This window comes from Chiloscyllium punctatum, unplaced genomic scaffold, assembly GCF_047496795.1.
Source record: "Chiloscyllium punctatum isolate Juve2018m unplaced genomic scaffold, sChiPun1.3 scaffold_91, whole genome shotgun sequence".
NCBI classification, from domain to species: Eukaryota; Metazoa; Chordata; class Chondrichthyes; order Orectolobiformes; family Hemiscylliidae; genus Chiloscyllium; species Chiloscyllium punctatum.
Window position 1 is genome coordinate 394,655 of NW_027309825.1, and position 21,767 is coordinate 416,421.

Genomic DNA, 21,767 nt, shown 5'->3' on the forward strand with positions numbered 1-21,767 from the left:
GCACAGTTTTTTACTCTGATCTTCAGCATCTGCAGTCCTCACTTTCTCCCTGGTAATATTCAATCATAATCATTTTTGTGGTAACAATTTCACTGTGTGTTTAAGCATGTTAGTCAGACATGAATACATTTTGCATTGCCTATGTCTGGCTCAGAGCTCAGTGATGTTGGGTGTGAATGTCAATGTCTGTGTGATGCTCGGTATGTAGGCCATGCCTCTGAGAGACTGACAGATTAACTCTTTAGCTGTTCACAACAAGCAAGTTCCGAACTGAACCCAACCAGCCTGAGCTCACAAAACCCAAAGCATAGTGTCCAGCATTGGGCATGTTTGGACAATATTTTTCATTTTAATTTATTCATAGAATATGATTGGGCCAGTATTTATTGTCCGTCTCTTGTTACCCTTGAGAAGGTGGTGGTGAGCTGCCGCACTGAACCACTGGGGTCCATGTGTTGTAGTTAGACTTACAATACCATTCGGGAGGGACATTGAAACTGTAACACTGAAGGAACAGCAGTATACTTTCCAATCATAATGGTGGATGGCTTGGAACAGAACGCGAACATGGTGGGGCTACCCTTGTCCTTCTTGATGGTCGGGCTTCAGAAATACGTTGTAAGGAGCCTTGGTAAATTTCTGCAGAGCACCATGTAGATGGCAGGTGTTGCTACTACTGACTGTCAGTGGATGAAGGGTGAAGCTGCACTCACCCAAGGAAATGGGGGGGGGGGGGGGGTATTACATCACACCCATATTCAACATGAGTCTTACCGATGGTTTACAGGCATTCAGAGATCATGAAGTGAGTTATTTCTGCAGGATTCCTAACCCCTGGCATATTCTTGTGGCCAATTAATTTTCATACGTCAAAGTGTGGCACTGGTAAAGCATAACAGGTCAGGCCACATCAGAGGTACAGGAGTATCGATGTTTGAGTATAAGACCTTTAGATTAGATTACTTACAGTGTGGAAACAGGCCCTTCGGCCCAACAAGTCCACACCGCCCCGCCGAAGCGTAACCCACCCATACCCCTACATCTATATTTACCCCTTACCTAACACTATGGGCAATTTAGCATGGCCAATTCACCTGGCCTGCACATCTTTGGACTGTGGGAGGAAACCGGAGCACCCGGAGGAAACCCACGCAGACACGGGGAGAACGTGCAAACTCCACACAGTCAGTCGCCTGAGGCGGGAATTGAACCCGGGTCTCAGGTGCTGTGAGGCAGCAGTGCTAACCACTGTGCCACTGTGCCGCCCACATTACAGGAATGGGTAATGAAATCATATGGTCAGTTCAGTTCTGGTTAACGGTACTCCCCAGGATATTGCTAGTTGTGTGTTCAGTGATGGTGGTGGCATTGAACGTTAGAGCATACGGTTCAATTTTCTATTGTTAGAGGAAATCATTGTCTGGCATATTTGTAATGGAAATGGTACTTGTCACTTTTAAGCACACACCTGTATATTTCCAGGTCCTTGTTGCATTTAGACAAGGACTGCTTCAGTATCTGAGTAAATCGCGAATGACATTGAACATTGTCAAACATCAATGGCAAACATCCCCACTTGTGCATTCACACTGTTGGGATGGTCATTTATGATTGGGTCGAAGGCAGAGATCACTCTTACAGCTCACTGATACTGTCCCTCTCTCTGATTTAGGAAGTTTGCTTCTAGTTCCACCTGCTCCAGAGGTGTTTAACAACACATCTAAATGGGATAATATTACAGTATATACCCCAAGGAGCTGAGTGAGGACTTTTTTAGATTAGATTAGATTACTTACAGTGTGGAAACAGGCCCTTCAGCCCAACAAGTCCACACCGCCCTGCCGAAGCGCAACCCACCCATATCCCTACATCTACCCCTTACCTAACACTGTGGGCAATTTAGCATGGCCAATTCACCTGACCTGCACATCTTTGGACTGTGGGAGGAAACCGGAGCACCCGGAGGAAACCCACGCAGACACGGGGAGAATGTGCAAACTCCACATTTGGAGTTGGAGGCTAGATATTAATGCCAACAGGGTGGGTTCCAGTCCTGCACTGACAGGGGTGACTAAAGGACTGTCCTACGCAACCTCTCCCTCATTTGAGGCATGATGACTGTCCAGTTAAACTACCACCAGTCATCTCTGTCTAACGAGAGAGCAGCCCTATCAAACTGTAGGAGTTTGGTGCCTTACCTTTCCATTTCTGATTTACAGGCTTACCCAGAAACCCCTCCCCTGGGGAACTGCTGCAGAGCTGTCCTGGAGCTGAGATGGCTGATCTCCACCTACCCCAACCACCGTCATTTGTGCCAGGTATAACTTCAGCCAGTGCAGACGAGCATTATTTGCTCTAGTTTTGCCGTTAAGCCTGGACACTTGGTCAAATGCAGTTAAGATAATGTTTAAAATGCAGTCACTGTCGCATCACCTGTAGAATTCAGCTATGTGGTTTCTTGTTGTACACCATTAAACCAAGGCTTCAATATGCCCAAGAGATGATTGGCCCTGGCAGAGCCTAACCTGAGTTTCTGTGAGCAGATTGGTGTTGAGGAAGTGCTACTTGATCCCACTGTAGATTCCAATAACATTCCAACACTTTATTAGTGATATGAATTTGAGCAATGGGGCAGTCATTGATTGTCTGATGTTTTGTCTCTGTGTGTACAGGACCCGCACGGATAATTTCGCACATTGTCAGGTAGGTTCCAGTGCGATATCCCTGCAGGAACAGCTTCAATGGAATGTTATCAGGGCCCACAGCTTTTGCATTATCCCATGCCTCCAGCCACTTGGAGACACCAAACAAAAATGAATTGAATTAGCTGACGACTGCCATCTGGAGGAGACTAAAATAGGCCATCCCATCGATACTTCTGTCGGAACATTGTTGAGAATGTTTCAGCCTTATCTTTTCTATTGTTGTGCTGGCCTCTTCCATCACTGAGGAAGGTGATATTTGTGGATCGTCCTCTTCCAGTGAGTTGTTTGATTGACCACACAATTCACCCTGATTTCATGTGACAGGATTGCAGAGATTAGATCTGATTTGTTGATTAGATCTGTCTGTCACTGGCTGTTTATGCTATTTGGTCAGTAAGTGGTCTTGATTGGTAAAGTCACCTCATTGTGAGGTGTAGCTGGTGCTGCTCCTGGCAGGCCCTCCTGTATTCTCCATTGAACAAGGGTTTATCCCCTGGCCGGATGGTCAAGGTAATGTGGAGCATATGCCAGGTAGTGACAGTGGAAATTGTTCTGGAATACAATCCTGCTGCTGTTGGTAATGACTCGAAACACCTCACAAATGCTAGTGCTGCGTTCTAGACCTATTCGAAATCTGTCCCGTTTAGCATGGTGATAGTATCTCTCACATGTGCGTGCATGTATGTGTGACTTTGTCTCCCGGAATACTGTATGTGGTAGTCACCATTCCCAATATGGTCATCATCAATGTGTCTGCAGCAGTAGGTTGGTGAAGATGAGGTCGTGTGTTTCGTCCTCTCAGTCGTTCCCCCCTGCCCCGGTGCAGACTCAGTCTCACAGCTATGTCCATTTGGACCCGACCATCTCGATCAGCAGTGCTGCTGCTGATCCCCTCTTGGTGGGGTTTGAAATGGACCACCCAGTATACATTCTTCAACTCTGTCACCCTCTCAGTGCGTCCTCCGTGTGTTCTTCAATGTGGAGGGACACTGATCCATCAGCTGAGGGAGGGAAGTCAGAAGGAGGTTTCCGTGTCAATGTTTGATCTGACACCGTGAGGCTGAGGGAGGGGAGTCAGCAGGAAGTTTCCGTGTCGGTGTTTGATCTGACACCGTGAGGTTGAGGGAGGGGAGTCAGCAGGACGTTTCTGTGTCAGTGTTTGATCTGATACCGTGAGGCTGAGGGAGGGGAGTCAGCAGGAGGTTTCTGTGTCAGTGTTTGATCTGACGCAATGAGGTTGAGGGAGGAGAGTCAACAGGAGGTTTCTGTGTCAGTGTTTGATCTGACACCGTGAGGCTGAGGGAGGGGAATCAGCAGGAGGTTTCCGTGTCAGTGTTTGATCTGCCACCGTGAGGCTGAGGGAGGGGCTCAGCAGGAGGTTTCTGTGTCAGTGTTTGATCTGACACAATGAGGTGTTGTTATGTCACATTGTTGTTTGAGCAGTCTATAGGACACCTCTCCCAAATCTCGCCCTTGCCCCCAGACGTTAGGAAGGAGGGGTTTCCAGGGTCTGCAGGGCTTTTTATTTGTGCCGCTGTCAACCGAAGGGCCTGTCCTGTGCTGTATGACACTGACTCTGTTTCTCTCGTGATTGGACAATCCAAGGTCTCATTCCTTCAGTTCCTCCCAGTGCCTTGTCTATTCCAAAGATTTCTATAATATTTTCTCTATTAAGACATTGCACAATTCTATTTTTAGACTATCTACGTGTATGTCTGTATGTTTCCCTGTCATCTCCTCCAGCCGCTGCATCCATCTGTATCTCAGTAACCCTCCATATCTCCACAATCTTTATCTCAAACCCCAGACACATCTATCGCTATAAATTCTGCCAGCCGCTACATGTCTCCCTATCTCTATAACTTCCAGCTGCTACACCTCTCCCTATATCCTGTGATTGAATTTAAAATACCTCACTATCCTGTTCAAGCATGCGCAGTCCACGCTATCTCTCGGCCATCTCCAGCCATGTTTTCCTATCTCTGAAAAATCTGCAGCTTGCTTTCCTATCACTGTAACATCTCTAGCCTTGCTTTCCTATATCTTTAACATCTCCGGCCTTGCTTTCCTATCTCTGCAACATCTCCAGCCTTCCTTTCCTTTATCTATAACATCTCCAACCTTGCTTTCCGATCTCTGTTAAATTTCTGGCCTTGCTTTCCTATCGCTGTAACATCTCTAGCCTTGCTTTCCTCTCTCTGTGACATCTGCAAACTTGCTTTCCTATTTCTGTAACATCTCCCGCCTTGCCTTCCTCTCTCTGTAACATCTCTGGCCTTGCCTTCCTATCTCTCCAACATCTCCAGCCTGGCTTTCCTATCTCTGTAACATCACCAGCCTTGCTTTCTTATCTCTGTAACATCTCTAGCCTTGCTTTCCTCTCTCTGTAACATCTGCAAACTTGCATTCCTATCTCTGTTACATCACCAGTCTTGCTTTCCTATCTCTGTAAGATCACCAGCCTTGCTTCCCTATCTCTGTAACATCTCCACCTTGCTTTCCTACACTCCTCAGTGAATTGGTTATATATCTTCTCCTGTATTTTCATCTTTCTGGGGCTCTATAAAATATCCCCAGCAGTGTGTTCTGTCATCGTTCTGATCCTAACCTCGGCCCATAAACCCTCATTTGAAGAAACTTCCAAGATATCGTTCCTCCTTAATGTAGTAACTGACTCCTTTATTAATGATACAACACCACCTTCTATTCAACACCCTCTCCTGTCCAGCCCATATTTTACAGTATAACAGAATATTGAGTTGTTGGTCCTGACCTCCCCCAAACACGTATCTGTGATGTCAAAAATGTCACACCTCCACATGTCAATTCATTCTCTTACAAAATCAGTCTGTCTGATAATATTCCCAGCTGGAATATAACACCAGTAATACTCTGTACCTCGGAGTTCTTCAGTCATTCACTATTTCTTATCAGGCTGCTCAACCATGAACCAAAATTATAACTCTGGCACTGAATAAACATTTGTTGAACTATAATTTAAAAAAATATATTCATCAAGTGCAACTTTCCAGAACTGACCAGTCAGCTCCACATACAATAAAGTTCTGATGGTTTATTCCCTGCTCCGAGTGCAGAGGGGACAGCCCTCTGTAATGGAGAAAGTGAGGAGTGCAGTTGATCGAGATCAAAGTCGAAAAGTGTGGTGCTGGAAAAGCACAGCAGGTCAGGCAGCATCCGAGGAGTAGGAGAGTTCATGATTCGGGCATAAGCCCTTCATCAGGAAGGCATTGGTGTATTCCATTTTTCATTCTGTGATTCAGAGGACATTGGGAACCGTACTTACTCAGGCAGGCAGCACTCTTTATAGCATTGAAATGGGAACAGTGAATCAGTTGGTTGGACAGGGTGTAGAAAAGTTGTTAAGAAGTACAGAATGATTGAAGTACAAATATAAGGATAGAAAAATGACCTGGATCAGATGGGGTATGCCCGAGGTTACTCCAGGAAGTGATGGGAGAGGTTTGTTTGCCTTTGGCGATAACCTTTACATTGTCATTGTCCACTGGAGTAGTGCCAGATGATTGAAGGATGGCAAATGTTATTCCCTTCTTCAGGAAAGGGAATAGGGATAACCCTGGGAATGACAGAACTGTCAGTCTTACATCAGTGGTGGGCAAAGTATTCGAGACGCTTCTGAGAGGCAGGATTTACAATTACTTAGAAAACCATAGTTTGATCAGAGATAGTCAGCATGGCTTTGTGAGGAGCAGGTCACCCTCAGAAATCTTATTGAATTCTTTAAGATGTGAAAAAACACACTGATGAAGATAGACCAGTAGATGTGGTGAACAACAATTTTAGCAAGGCGTTTGATAAGGTTCCCCGTTGTAGGCACATTCAGAAGGTAAGGAGGCATGGGGCACAGGGAAGTTTGGATGTCTGAATATGTATTTGGCTGGTCCATAGAAGACAGAGGGTAGTAGCAGATGGAAAGTATTCAGCCTGGACATCAGTGACCAATGGTGTAACACAGGGATCCGCTCTGGGACCTGTGCTCTTTGTGATTTTTATAGATGACTGATGAGTAAGTGGAATGCTGGGTTAATAGGTTTGCCGATGACATGAAGGTTGGTGGAATTATGGATCGTGTGGAGGGTTCGTATATGTTACAAGAGGACATTGACAGCATGCAGAGCTGGGCTGATAAGTGGCAGATATAGTTGAACCATAAAAATTGTGAAGCGATTTATTTTGGAAGGTTGTATTTGCATACACCACACAGAGTTAAAGGCAAACTTCTTGGCAGCGTGGAGTGACAGAGGGATCTTTGGCTCCATGTCCATGGATCCCACAAAGTTGCCACCCAGGTTGGCAGGGTTGTTCAGAATGTGTATGGTGTGTTGGCTTTCATTAATAGGGGGATTGAGATTAAGAGGGGTGAGGTTAATGCTTAGCTCTACATAGCTGTGGTTCAACCCACACTTGGAATATTGGGTTCAGTTCTGGTTGCCTCATAATAGGAAACATGTGGAAGCCTCAGAGAGTGTACAGACCAGATCTACCAGGATGCTGCCTGGAAGGAGGACATGTCTTAAGAAAGAACGTTGAGAGAGCTAGGGCTTTTCTCACTGGAGCGAAGATGGATGACAGGTGACATAATAGAGGTGTTCAAGATGTTGAGAAAATAGACAGAGTGGATAGCCAGAGCCTTTTCCCAGGGCAGAATATCAACAAAGGGCATAACTTTAAGGTGATTGGAGGAAGGTTTAGAGGAGATGTCAGAGGTAGGTTCTTTATTCAGAGAGTGGTGGGTGGGCGGAATGCACCGCCAGCGGTGGTAGTAGAATCAGATACATTAGGGATAGTTAAGAAGACTCTTGGATAGGAACATGGAAGTTAGTATGTTGAAGGTAATGTAGGTTAGTCTGATCTAAGAGTAGGATAAAAGGCCAGCAAAACATTGAGGACTGAAGGGCTCTTACTGTGCTGTACTGTTCTATGTTCTAAGCTTCACTCAGTTTGTGGCTTCTCATTAATTGTAATTAGTTGAGGGAATGAGGGGTGCGAGGGAGAGAGGTGTGCGAGGGAGAGAGGTGTACAAGGGAGTGCGGTGCATGAGGTCAGGAAGCCAGTGTGGGACGTTAGACCAAGACTTCCAGTTTTGAAGTGCATTGTTACATTCACCTAAATGCCAGCACAATATGCGTGGTTACCTAGACCAGACAAAATCCATCAAGTTCAGTTATTAAACCGATTCTTGGGTTGCTGTTTGCTCCTGGTTTCTTCAGATACATTCCGTTGGATGACCTATGAATTAGTATCTGACCATCCACAGACATGTACAATTTTATTTTGATACTGTTGAATATGAAGGCGCATTTATTGGATAGAGTTTCAGAGGGTTCACTGTGAGACACAAAATGCTGCAATAGACTGCCAGTTGTGAACATTTTCACCCAGTGTCTTGTCCACGGGACAAATGTATGGAGTCTGGGGGACATGCCAGATGTCATCACCATATGTAACTTGTGCGATGTGATTCTGAGACTCAATGGCCATACATCTGCTCCATGGGCCAGGCTCTGACTGCAGATAAATTAGTCAGACCTGGTTCCTCGTCAGTCGCTGGTATCTAATTTAGACAGCATTTGTACCTACACTGAGAGCAGTGATAGCCTGTTGGCTAGTTTCCTGCTGCTAAAGGTGGATTCCAAATGATTCTCTGAGAGGGAATATTTGAATGTCTGTCCTGACCTAGGTTGGAAACTTTCTGGACAGATTCAGGAGCAGGCAAGTGTCTCACTCAGTGCCACAGGCAGCTGTGAGGTCCAGGAGCACTGTAACCGAATTCAGGCCTTTTGGAATCCACTTTTAATGTCAGTCATGATGTAAAGTGATGGGTTTACTGATCTGAACAATGATCAGGAGTTTGCCATGTTTGTGAATTGGGAAACAATAAGGTATGAGCTACAATTATTCAACTGCACAATAACTGCACCATCTCTGAAAACAATTACGTTGATTCTACATTGATGGAATTAAATTATAAACACCAAACGTTTATGATACAAAAGTAAAGAATGCACATTTTGTTTTGTATCGAAAAAGAACATGTTGTCTGACTATTTTGGTGATCACAATTACACATTGAATCTCAGTATTCAAATGCGTACATTGTTGCTCTATCATTTGCAAAGTGGTTGACCTCTGACTGATTTGCATGTTCAAAGTGAGCAAATGATTGAACAATCAAATCGACTTATCATTCTTACGCATTTAAATGTAATCAATCGATTTAATTTCTCACTGAAATGTGTGACCACCAGCTATTTGCCAACAATTCAATTAGTTTGAACATAACAATGGAAAAGGACAGACAAGAACTTAAAGTTGAAGTTCTAACTTGGAGAAAGAACAATTTCGACATTATCAGGCAAGAACTTTTAAAAGCTGATAGCGGCAGATGTTCACGGGGAAAGGGAAGGCTGGAAAATGGAAAGCGTACAGAAATGAAATAACGAGAGTTCAGAGACAGTATATTCTTGTTAGGGTGAAAGGAAAGGCTGGTAGGTATAGAGAGTGCTGAATGACTAAAGAAATTGAGGGTCCAGTTAAGAAAAAGAAGGAAGCATATGCAGGATAGATCGTGTGAATCCTCAGAAGAGTATAAAGGCAGTAGGAGCATACTAAAGAGAGAAATCTGGAAGGCAAAAAGGCAACATGAGATATATTTGGCTAATTGAGTTAAGAACGATCCAAAAGGATTTTACAAAAACATTGAGGACAAAAGGGTAAATAGGGAGAGAATAGAGCCCTCAAAGATCAGCAAGGTGCCTTTGTGTGGAGCCGCAGGAGATGGGGTGGATACTAAACGAGTATTTTGTATCAGTGTTTACTCAGGAGAAGACATGGGAGATGTAGATATACAGAGAAATAGATGGTAACATCTTGAAAAATGTCCTTATTACAGAGGAGGAAGTGATGACGTCTTGAAACGCATAAAAGTGGATAAATCCCCAGGATCTGATCGATCAAGTTTACCCTACAACTCTGTGCGAAGCTAGGGAAGAGATTGCTGTGCCTCTTACTGAGATACCTGTACCATTGATAGTCACAGGTGAGGTGTCAGAAGACTGGAGGTTGGCGAACGTGGTGTCACTGTTTAAGAAAGGTGGTAAGGACAAGCCAGGGAACTATAGACCATTGAACCTGACGTCAGTGGAGGGCAGGTTTTTGGAGGGAATCCTGAGGGACAGTTTGCACAATTACTTGGGAAAGCAAGGACTGATCAGGGAGAGTAAATATGGCTTTGTGCGTGGGAAATCATGTCTCACAAACCTGATTGAGTTTTTTTACAGAAGTAGCAAAAAAGGATTGATGAGGGCAGAGCAGTGGACGTGATCAAAAAGGACTTCAGTAAGGCATTTGATGTTTGCAAGTATAGATCTCGTGGGATACAGGGAGAACTAACCATTTTGATACAGAACTGACTTAAGGTAGAACGCAGACGGTGGTGGTGCAGAGTTGATTTTCAGATTGTTGGCATGTGACCAGTGGAGTGTCACAAGGATCGGTGCTGGGTCCACTACTTTTAGTCATTCATATAAATTATTTGATTGTGCGTATAAGAGGTGTATTTAGTAAATTTGCTGATGACACACAAATTGGAGGTGTAGTGGACAGCGAAGAAGGTTAACTCACATTAAGATGGGATTTTGATCAGATGGGCCAATGGGCTGAGGAGTGGTAGATGGAGTTTAATTTAGGTAAATGCGAGACACTGTATTTTGAGAAAGCAAATCTTAGCAGGAGTTATACTCTTAATGGTGAGTTCCAAGGGAGTGTTGCTGGACAAAGAGAACTTAGAGTGCAGGTTCATTGTTCCTTGAAAGTAGAGTCACAGATAGATAAGACAGTGAAGAAGACATTTGGCATGCTTTTCTTAATTGGTCAGAGCATTGAGTACAGTGGTTGGAAGGTCGTGCTGCGGCTGTACAGGAGGTTAGTTAGGCCACTTTTGGAATATTATGTGCAATTCTGGTCTCCATCCTATCGGTAGGATGTTGTGAAAATTGAAAGGGTTCTGAAAAGATTTACAAGAATGTCGCCAAGGTTGGAGGTTTGAACTATAGGTGGAGGTTGAATAGGCTAGGGATATTTTCCCTGGAACCCTGAGGGGTGACCTTATAGAGGTCTATAAAACCATGAGGGTTTGAATGGGGAAATAGGCAAGCTATTTTGCCTGGTGTGGGGGAGTCCAGAACTAGAGGGCATAGGTTTAGGTTGGGATGGAAAAATGTAAAAGTGACGTAAGGGGCAACATTTTCACACACAGGGTGGTACGTGTATGGAATTAACTGCCAGAGGAAGTGCTGAAGGCTGGTATAATTGCAACATTTAGATGGCGTCTGGATGGGTATGTGAATAGAAAGTGTTTCGAGGGATATGGGCTGAGTGCTGGCAGGTGGGACGAGATTGGGTTGGGATATATGGTTAGCATGGACGGGTTGGACGGAAGGGTCTGTTTCCATGCTGTACATGTGTATGACTCTGTGTCTGAAATTTAGCAATGACAATAATTTGACATGCACTGCCAAATAAATTAATGGTTTATATTATTAAATTGTAGCAAACAATAAGTTAAAAACTTGCAATTTTTAGAATGAATGATAAAGAACAAAGAGCATTCCAACACAGGAACAGACCCTTCGGCTCTCCAAGCCTGCGCTGATCCAGATCCTCCTATTTTCTAAACCTGCCACCTATTTTCTAACGACCTGTATCCCTCTGCTCCCCGCCCATTCATATGTATCTGGCAAATACATCTTAGATGGTAACGTGTGGTAAATCCCATCCAGACCTGGGGGCTTGTCTACATTACTACCTTTTAGAATATCCGAAACCTTCTCCCTCTTTTTGTCGGCTTGACCCAAAATACTCAAAGATCTATCCCTCAACATCCATCATGTCCCTCTCCTTGGTGAATACAGATGCAAAGTACTCGTTAAGAATCTCACCCATTTTCTCTGACACAACGCATAACTTTCTTTCCTTTGTCCTTGTGTTGGCCAAACATTTCTCTCGTTACCCTTTTGCTCCTTATATATGAAAACAAAGGCTTTGGGATTTTCCTCAATCCTGTTTGCTAAAGATATGTCATGACCACTTTTAGCTCTGTTAATTCCTCAATATTTACTGTGAAATGTGGTTAGTGTAAAGAAAATAAACATTTGTTTGTGCAAGTGGGAACTCAGACCTTTTCAAAGTGTTTTGTGTCAAAACATGTTTGAAATCCGTCTCAGTGCAAATAAAAAGCATGGGAAGAAACCTCTAGGGAAGATTAATTTTCAGCCTCTCTGCCCCAAAGTCCTTCTGAGGTTAAAAAAGAGTGAGGGTTTGTAACAAGGGCACAACAGTAACTATGGGTGGTTTGAACATGCAAATTGACTCAATTAATCAACTTAACAGTGATAGCCTCGAATAAAGATTCATAGAGTATGAGAGGTTATTTCTAAGAGCAGGACGTCATGGAAACAACCAGAGAATGGGCTAATTTAGATTTGATATGATGTTACAAGGAAGAATTGGTGGATGAGCTTTGCCTTGGAAAGAGGAACCACAACTTGCTGGAGTTTCACATTCAGATTGAAAGAGTGAAAACTGAGTCATACCTGAGAGTTTTAGTGTTAGGCAATAATAATTATACTAGGCTAAGGAAGGATTTGTCCTGGGTGGACTGGGGGAGAAAAGAACAGTCAAAGGCAGGACAGATGAAGAAATTTGGCAAATAACTAGGGAGATACTAAAGACCGAAGAGGAATTGCATAATAGGGAAAAATCATCCATATCTTGATAAGGAAGTCAAAGTTAACATGAAGGCAAATCATAGGACATGTCATTCTGCATATGCTAGTCACACTGTGGAGGATTGGGCAAATTAGTGGCCTTGTGGTGTTTTCACTGAATTGGTATGTGCTAAACCCAGATAATGTTCGACTGACCTGGCTTCAAATGCTGCTACAACAAGTCACGGAGCTTGACTTCCAATCTGGAATTAAGAGACTGATGGTGGTTATGAATCGATTGTCGAGAAAAACTCACCTGGTTCACTGATGTCCTTTAGGGAATGAAACTGCCATTCTACCACTGTCAGGCTGAAGTTATTTCTCCTTATCTCTGTTCTAAAAGATCTTCTCTTGACTCTCAGGCTATGTCCTTGAGTCCCTTCTCTCCTAACAGTGGAAGCATCTTCCCAACGTCTACTCTGACCAGGCCACCAGTATTCTGTAAGTTTCAATTAGATCCATCTTCATCCTTCTAAACTCCAGCGAGTATAGACACAGAGACCTCATATGTTAAGCTTTTCATTCCTAAGACCATTCTTATGAAGCTCCTCTGAACACTGTCCGGGGCAGTACATCTTTCCTGAGTTATGGTGCCCAAAACGGTAGACAATACTCCGTGTTGCTTTAATATTGAAGCCCTCTGAAAATAAATGCTATCACTGTATTTGCATTTCTTACCAGATGGACCACCTGAAAGAATAATCTTACGATGGACAATAATTAATTTACCATGGAGTTACAAAAATGAACAATGATTAAAGCATGCTGGGAAGTAGAACTCAGCCTTGACAGAAGTCTCTGTGGTAATCCCCATATTACAGAATCCAGACAGGCTGCATCTCCTTACAAATACCAACGAACTTGACAGCTACAGACCCTGTAACACCTGCATGAAGTTGGACCTGAATGGGACAATGGAATGACGTCCTTGGGCCATCAATGTGACAACCCCAGGTTGAGTCCGATTCATCAGGGTAACTGAAACTGATCATTCCATTGTCAGATCCTCCATACCCTCCAAAAAAGGCGTGAAGACTTGGAAGGATAAGAATTGCTGCAAAACCCCTCGATAATAACCACTTGAAGAGAAGACACCTCTAAGAGACTATCAGAAGAACAATTAGTGTTCACCACATGGAATCCGGTCACCTTCTCGTGGGGTGGGATGTGATCATCCAAAGTTAAGTTAGTTTGTAATGTTTTTCATTACATTATAATGCATTTTACTTTTCTAACATTAAATGTGTTCAATAAACAAATATTATTGTTTATAAGAGTTGACTCAGTTCTTTTTCTGAATGTAAGATTTCCAACACACTGTGTGGCAGATATAACACCTTCCTAGATACTGACTCAACTTGCACATTTACCTAGAGACAATCCCGGACTGGATCTAGAAAATCTATTTGTACTTCAGATTTCTGAATTTTCTCCTCAGTTATAAAATAGTCCATGCCTCTGTTCTATCCTATAAAGTGCATCACCGCGCACTTTCTCAGGTTGAGCTCCATCTACCACTTCGTTGCCCATTCTCCTACCCTATCTAAATCCGTCTGCCTCCTCAATGATACCTGTCCCTCTACCTACCTTTGCGAAATCTAAAAGCCTCGCCGGAATGCCCTCAGTTCCTTAATCTAGATCCTTAATGTTCAAAGTAAAAAGTTGTGGTTTGCTTGCGGAACACCAGTTTCCATCGTCTGCTATCCAGAGAAGGACCCTAATATTTGTAATCTCTACTTTCTGCCAGACAGCTGAGCTTCTGTACCTTGTCTCTGACACCATGGGCCTCCTGACACTCAGCAGCCTCCTGTGAAGCACATTGTCAATGTCCTTCTTGTAGTCCAAATAGATAGTATCCATTAGCTCTCCTTGGTCTAACCTGTTTGTTACATCCTCAAAGAATTCTAACAGATTCATAAGCATCCTCTCTTTTGACAAAGCCATCCTGACTTTGCCCTACTTTACCATGCACTGGCAATTATTCAGAAATCTCATCCTTCACAATGGATTCTAGGAACTTACCCACGACCGAGGATAGGCTGATCAGTTTGTAATTTTCTGTCTTTTGCCTTATTCCTTTTTTTAAACAGGGTGTCAGGGAGATGCAAAATGGCGGTGACCCAGTAGGTATGAGAGTGCATAGCTCTGCCCAAGACTCTGGCAAAGTGGGGTACACAACCTCACCTCACCTGTTAAATTGTTTAAACCAGTTTTTGCACAGCAGCCTTGCCATTCTACATCAAACTTTATAATTTGATGCTTTTTAAAATGACCGAAGGCAAAGGTTCTCGGAGTTCACAACGGAGAGGGATCCCTCCCCCAACCCCGCAGCAAGACAGACGTCTGCGTCCGCCCCGGGGGAGTCACCTGCAGGGGTGAGCCTGATCTCGGAGCTAGTAAAACTCCGAGAGAAGATTGATACGTCCATTGAAGAGACAGAGTCCAGGTGGGAGTCAGTCTCGGTCATATTGCAGAAACATGACTAAGACATTGAGAAACTCAGGCAGCGTGTCGGGGAGAGCGGGGTAACAGGCAATGGCCTCCAAGACCACTTCTGAGTCATCCATGGGTCAGGTCTGGGTTCTGGAAAATCAAGTCCCGAACTTAGAGGAACATATTGATGACATCGGAAATCCAGGTCATTGGAAACACATTCGGTTGCTTGGCCTTCCCGAACGGGAGGAGGAAGGCCCGCGTGTTGATTTTCTGGAGCAATGGCACCCACAGCTGCTGTAACTAGAGTCAGAGCTGGGCTAGGTGTGGACTGAATTGGCCCACTGGGATGCTGTGTGCCAGAAGGGGTCAGACCAGCGACCCCGCCCAGTCCTAGGTCAACGACAGCATTTCAGGGAAAAATAGATGCTGCTGGAGGCCTCCATAGTCTCGGGGAAGGATTCTCATGACATGATATACAAGCGCTCTAGGATAATGCAGTTCCAGGACTTTTCTCCGTCTGTGGACCGCAAGAGGGAGACATTTGATGAGGTGAAGAAGCGTCTGAGGGATTTAAGTATTCAATATTCTGTGCAATATCCGGCAACGCTGTGCTGCAGTCATGGAGGATCTGTGCATAACGTCGGATCACCAGAAGAAATAAACTAATTCCTGGATGCTCTCAAGTCGACTGTGGGACTTGAACTGTATGGATAATGCCTTTATTTTGCCCTCCTTTTGTTTTTTTATCCTCCTTTCTTCCTCTTTCTCTTCTCCATCTTTCCTTGGTGGGTGGGGGTGGGGGTAGTGTGTGGATCATTCCTTATCCTTTCTATGGACTCTTATCTATAGCTCGTGCGGGTTGGGAATGTTTCTGGGATTTTTAAAATTTGTTTGCTTATTACTTGCTGAGATTGTAATTTTGTAATTTTATGTATTTTCATCTTGTGTTGTTTTGCTATGTGTATCCAGGTGATGGTGTTGGGGGGGGGGGGAAGTGGGAGGGTCACCCATCTTTAACTTCTGTCTTATAAGACATTGGAATTTATTTGCTCTAATTTATAATGCCTGTCCGAGGGCATGTCTCTGGCTGGGACATGCTATGACGGGATTATTGGAAGGTAGTAGTGCCTCCTGTGAACAAGGGGGAAAGTCTCCGTTTAAGTATGTTTTATGTTATTTGTTTTTAGGAGTAGTTCTTAGTTTTTTATTGATTTAGCTGTTTTAAAGAGTGTTTTATGTGTGAATCATTTTTGGATTTATTCAATGTCTTTGGGTGGGGATCTCCCTCCTGGGGGGTCTCGGGCTTGCTTGGACGATCATGGCTAGTCATTTGTTTCGGTGGTGCACCTGGAATGTCAAGGGGAGCCACTCACCAATCAAAGGAACAAGCTATTATCAAGTCTTAAAAAAGAAAGGGCGGATGTAACCCTTCTATAGGAGACATATCTACTTGATAAGGAGCATTCGAAGCTGCAATAGGGTGGTTTTGGCCAGGTGTTCTTTTCATCTTTCAGCTCAAAAAGTAGGAGAGTAGCCATTCTAATTCGGAAGAATCTTCCCTTCCAAATGGTAAGCCAGATAAAAGATGACTCTAGATGGTATATATTAAGTTATACACTAATACATGGAAAGGAATCTGGGATTTTGAATCTTTATTGCCCCACCCCCCCCCCCCCCCCCGTGCACACATTTAAATTTGTAATGGAAGCGTTCTCCAATTTGATGGCTCTCGGGGTGCACCACACAATTTTAGCGGGGGATTATAATTGTATCATCGACCCAGGAATGGCCAGAATACCTAAGAGCTCTGCGGGTATATCTTTGAGATTTAGGCAGTTGGCGGATCTGAATGTGGAGTTGGGGCTGGTAGATGTATGGAGGTGTCTTCACCCGGAGGCTAGAGACTTTACTTTTTATTCTAACCCACGCAAGTGCCATACCGGAATCGATATGCTTCTGTCCCCTCAACATTTTTGAACTCAATATTGTTTTGTGAAGTCGGTCATATATATATTTCCGACCATGCCACAGTATAAATGGAGGTTAAGACTAGTGATGATGAGATAGCTTCCCGACATTGGGGTATGGACCTTTTCCTATTGAAGGATAGTAAGTATATAAAATATTTCTTGAAGAATTTAAAACCTTCTGGGATATCAACTCAGGCACGGTCAGTAACCCGTCGGTGATGTGGGAGACTGCTAAGGCACATGCATGAGGCTTGGTTATCTCATATTCTGTGCCCCGGAAAAGACAAAAGGGAGAACAACAGTGTCTGCTCGAGGCTTGCCGGAAGGCGGCTAAGACCCTCCATTACTAAACTACAGTGGGTCACAGCACTTAGGGTAACCTTGAATACCTTAATCAAACAGCAAAGAGGGAGATAATACTGGCAGAGCAGAGATTATTTGAATACAGTGACAAGCCTGGCAGGTATCTAGCATACCTTGCCATAAAGAAGAAGGCCGCCCAAGCAATTATGTCTTTAGAAAGAGTAATGGTACCTTGACCTGTGATCGTAAAAAAGATCAATGCAGTCTTTAGAAGATTCTATTTCGAATTTTATAGGCCACAGGGCTGTGAGGATAGAACAAGGAAGATAAAGTCTTTATTTAAAAAAAAGCCTTGCCCTCCCGGCCCTAACCTGGAAGCAGATGTTGTTCTTCAATGCCCCCCTAGCAACCCAGGAAATACAGGAGGCAGTGATGCAACTCCAGAGTGGCAAGGAGCCCGGACCAGATGGGGGAATTAGTCGGGCCACTTATAAATATGTATAATTACTCACATAATCTGGGCTGCCTCTCGCCTTCTCTGAGAGAAGCAAATATTTGTCTCATTCTCAACAAGGAAAAGGCTCCAAATGACTGCTCTTCATATAGACCTATAATCTTGTTGAATGTGGATTTTAAAATTCTCTCAATAGTGTTGTCATGAAGACTGGAGAGGGTTTTGCCATTCATTATTAAAGAAGGCTAGATGGGATTTATAAAGGGTCGCAGATCAACTAATAACACTAGAAGAGTCTTAAATATGGCACAAGCCTGCCAGCAGGGAGCGACGCCAGGATTAGTTGTCTCCCTAGAGAAGGTATTCGATCGGATAGAATGGCCATATCTCGTTTATATGCTCGAATGGTTTGGTGTTCGAGAGGTCTTTACTAAATGGGTTACAGTATTATATAATGATCCCAAAGCAGCGGTGATCACCAAACGTTTACGTTCAGATAGTTTCACGTTGGCAGAGATTGTCGTCAGGAATGCCCTCTCTCACCATTATTATTTACACAAGTGATTGAGCCGTTGGTGGAATCTGTACGAGCTGACCTTCATATAATGGCTCCGGAGGTTGGATCGGGTAAGCACAAAATTACTCTCTATGCAGTTGATGTCCTCCTATTCTTAAATAATCCATTGACATCTGTGCCCCGCTTAATTCAAGTGGTTAAATTATTTGACATGTTCTCAGGTTATAAAATCAATTTGTGAAATCAGAGGCTATGCCGCTGAGCGGTCTTGCCAGTATATCCAATTTTCCGGATGAATCCCGTTTTGACTTTGGGTTGTCACTGGGAGGTTTTCTTTACTTAGGTATTTTTAATACTCCGGCGTTTGGTCAGCTATATAAAGTCAATTATACACATTTATTGGAGAAATTATGATAGGACCTTCAACGCTGGGAAGATCTCCCAATATCCTGGCTCGGTAGAATAGCTTTGGTCAACATGAACATCCTACCTGGCTTTTTATACGCTATGAGAATGCTCCCCTTGATGCTGCTGAGACAAGCGCTGCGTAAGCTTTATGATTGGCTCGGCTCCTTTATTTGGAGTCATAGACGGCCCCTTATTAAATTAGAAAAGCTGCAGCTTCCACAAGTAAGGGATGGGCTGGATTTTCCGGATTTGAGGAGGTACCAGTTGAGTTCTCTATTACCTCCGTAGCTGATTGGGTCTCTTGTGATCCACAAACAATCTGGTTCGATATTGAGGCATCCCAAGCAAAATATCCCCTCATCAATTTACTATTTATGGACAAGGTGAGAGTTATTATGTATCATTGTAAAAATCCTATTGTATTAAATACAATCAAAGCCTGGACGATAATGTGACAGGATGAGGGTAACCTACAAAAATCCTCCCCCATACCCCTATAGTGGGAATGTTGGGATTCCAGCCAGGGCTGATTGATGTATTCAGAATCTGGGAGTCAAGAGGTATCTCCTGTTTGGGAATCCTGTTCGATGGGGAGTCATGATGTCCTTCAAACAGCTGCGTCAGAAGTTTGGGCTGCATAGCAAAGATCTTTTTCGATAATTTCAAATAGGAGACGATGTTGATAATTGATCCTTATAAATCGGATAGGGAAAGGAGAGTGCGTCGGCCAATGGGTCCGCCCGTGGTCAGTACTCTCTACCATAAACTATTTAATAAGATATCAAAGGACATGGAATGGTTATATAAAATCTACGGTGAAGAATTGGGGATGGAATTCTCCTTAGAGATGTGGGAGGACGTCTGGGAAAACGTTAGGAAGATGTCTATCTGTAACAGAACTCAGGCTATCCAATTCAAGATACTTCATTGGGCTCAGATGCCACCTGAGTGACTTGTAAAGTTCCAGGCAGGAGCATCTTCAATGTGTCCCATATGCAAAACAGAAGTTAGTACTCTCACGCATTGTCTGAGGACATGCCATAAGATCTGCATGTGTTGGGACAGAGTAGAGAATGCCTTGGCAAAGATTGGGTGGGAGCCAGTGCCTCTACTTTTGGGTTCCCAAATTTCCCTTCTTTGGATATATACAGGAGGAAATTATTCATTATTCTTTTCTTTCGTCCAGGCAAAAACGTTTTAGTGAATTGGATATCCGAAGGTTCCCTTTCAAAGGGCTTTCAAATTGGCACAGGATAATCATGGAATATACCCCCCTTGACTTCCTTACGAATATGGTGAACCAAAAGACGGAATTATTTCATAGAACATGGCAGACCTTTTTAAACTACATTGACACAGATATATCAGCCACATTGTTCAGGGCCTTTACTTAGCCGTGGGGATAGTTCTGGCTGCTTCGGGGGGTCCTGGGAGGAGGAATCCTGTATGAGTATGGGTTCTGTTATGACTTAATATATATTTTAAAACATTTGTATCGAGTTATTTATTTATTTATTTATTTTCTTTTCTCCTTTTGTTTAGTTTTAGTAATGTAGGATAACCTATTTTATGGTTTGCTGATTTGGAGAATAGATTAATAGTTTTTTAAAAATTCTATATTTGGGTTGTTATTATATTGTAAAGCAGAATATACTAGTTTGTACTATTTTTGTAATTTTGTAAAAAAAATTCAAAAATCTTGTTTTATTAAAAACAAACAGGGTGTCACGTTCATAATTTTCTCGTCTTCTGGGACCCTCCTTGATTCCAATGATTTCTGGAATATCACCATTGATGTCTCCATCCAGTTTATTTACCCATTTAGTTTTTCGAGCAATTTGTCCTAATCAGCTCTGCCTCCTCACTCACTTGAATTTTTCGGATATTATTCATGTCTTCCGCTGTGAAATCTGACAAGAAATAATTATTTAGTTTCTCATCTATTATTTGTTCCACGCTACTATCAATCCAGCGTCATTTTCCAGTGCCCCAATATCCACTTCTGCTTCCTGTTTTTGCCCTTAATATATCTAAAGAGACTCTTTCAGTCATCCTTTCTATCACTGGATAGCTTAACTTCATATTTAATCTTCCCCCTCGTTATTTCTTATTTTGTTGCCTTCTGTTCCTCTTTGTAAGCTTCCCAATCCTCTGGTTTTCCCACTGCCATTTGCCATGTTAGCTGCTTTCTCTTTTTCTTTTACCCTAGCCATGCATTCCCCAGTCATCCATGGATACCTCATCCTCCCTGGACAAGGCATCTCGGGATGAATCTCTGCTGTGACTCCTAATTTGCTCCAAGAAACTCCCGCCATTCCTCTTCCACTGTCTTTCCTGCTAGGCTCCTCTCCCAGTCAATTCCACCCAGCCCCTCGCTCATGTCTTTGTCGGTGCCTTTATACAGCTGTAATATTAACTCTGATTCTACTTTCTTCCTCTCAAATTGAAGATTAAGTTCAATCATATTACGATCACTGCCTCCGGAGGGTTCCTTCACCTTAAGATTACTTCTCACGTATGCCTCACTGCACAACACTAAATCCAGGATTGCCCGTTCCCTTGTTGCCTGCACCATAACCTGCTCCAAAAATCCATCGTGTAGACATTCCACAAATTCCTTTCCTTGCAAACCACTACCAGTCTGATTTTCCCAATCCACCTGCATATCGAAATCCCCCCACTCATTGTAACTTTGCCTTTTCTACATATATTTTCTATCTCCTGGTCTATCATGCGCTCCAACTCCTGACTATGATTCAAAGGCCTGAATATTACTCCAATTATGGTTTTGCACATTTGTGGTTCCTCTATTCTACCCACACACATTCCACACCATCTGACCCTACATTGAGTAATGGGAACTGAGTGATAGGACTGGAACACTCTTTAGCTTTGTCTTAAATTTATAGTTTAGACATGGAGTAAAAATATTTCATTTTAAATTACTTTGAAATGTCGCCACAGTGTGTTTCTTTGGCCAAATATTCTGTCTGTATTAGGGAAGAATACAAATTGTTGAAACTGTTGCAGAAGGAAGATAAGAAGAGGACATGAGTCTATAAAGAGATACAGGTTGGGCCAAGTGAACAGGCAAATATTGGTGTATGGAACATAGTAGGAAAAATGTGTCTGTGCTCAAAGATATTGGCGGGTTGAATGGAAACGTAA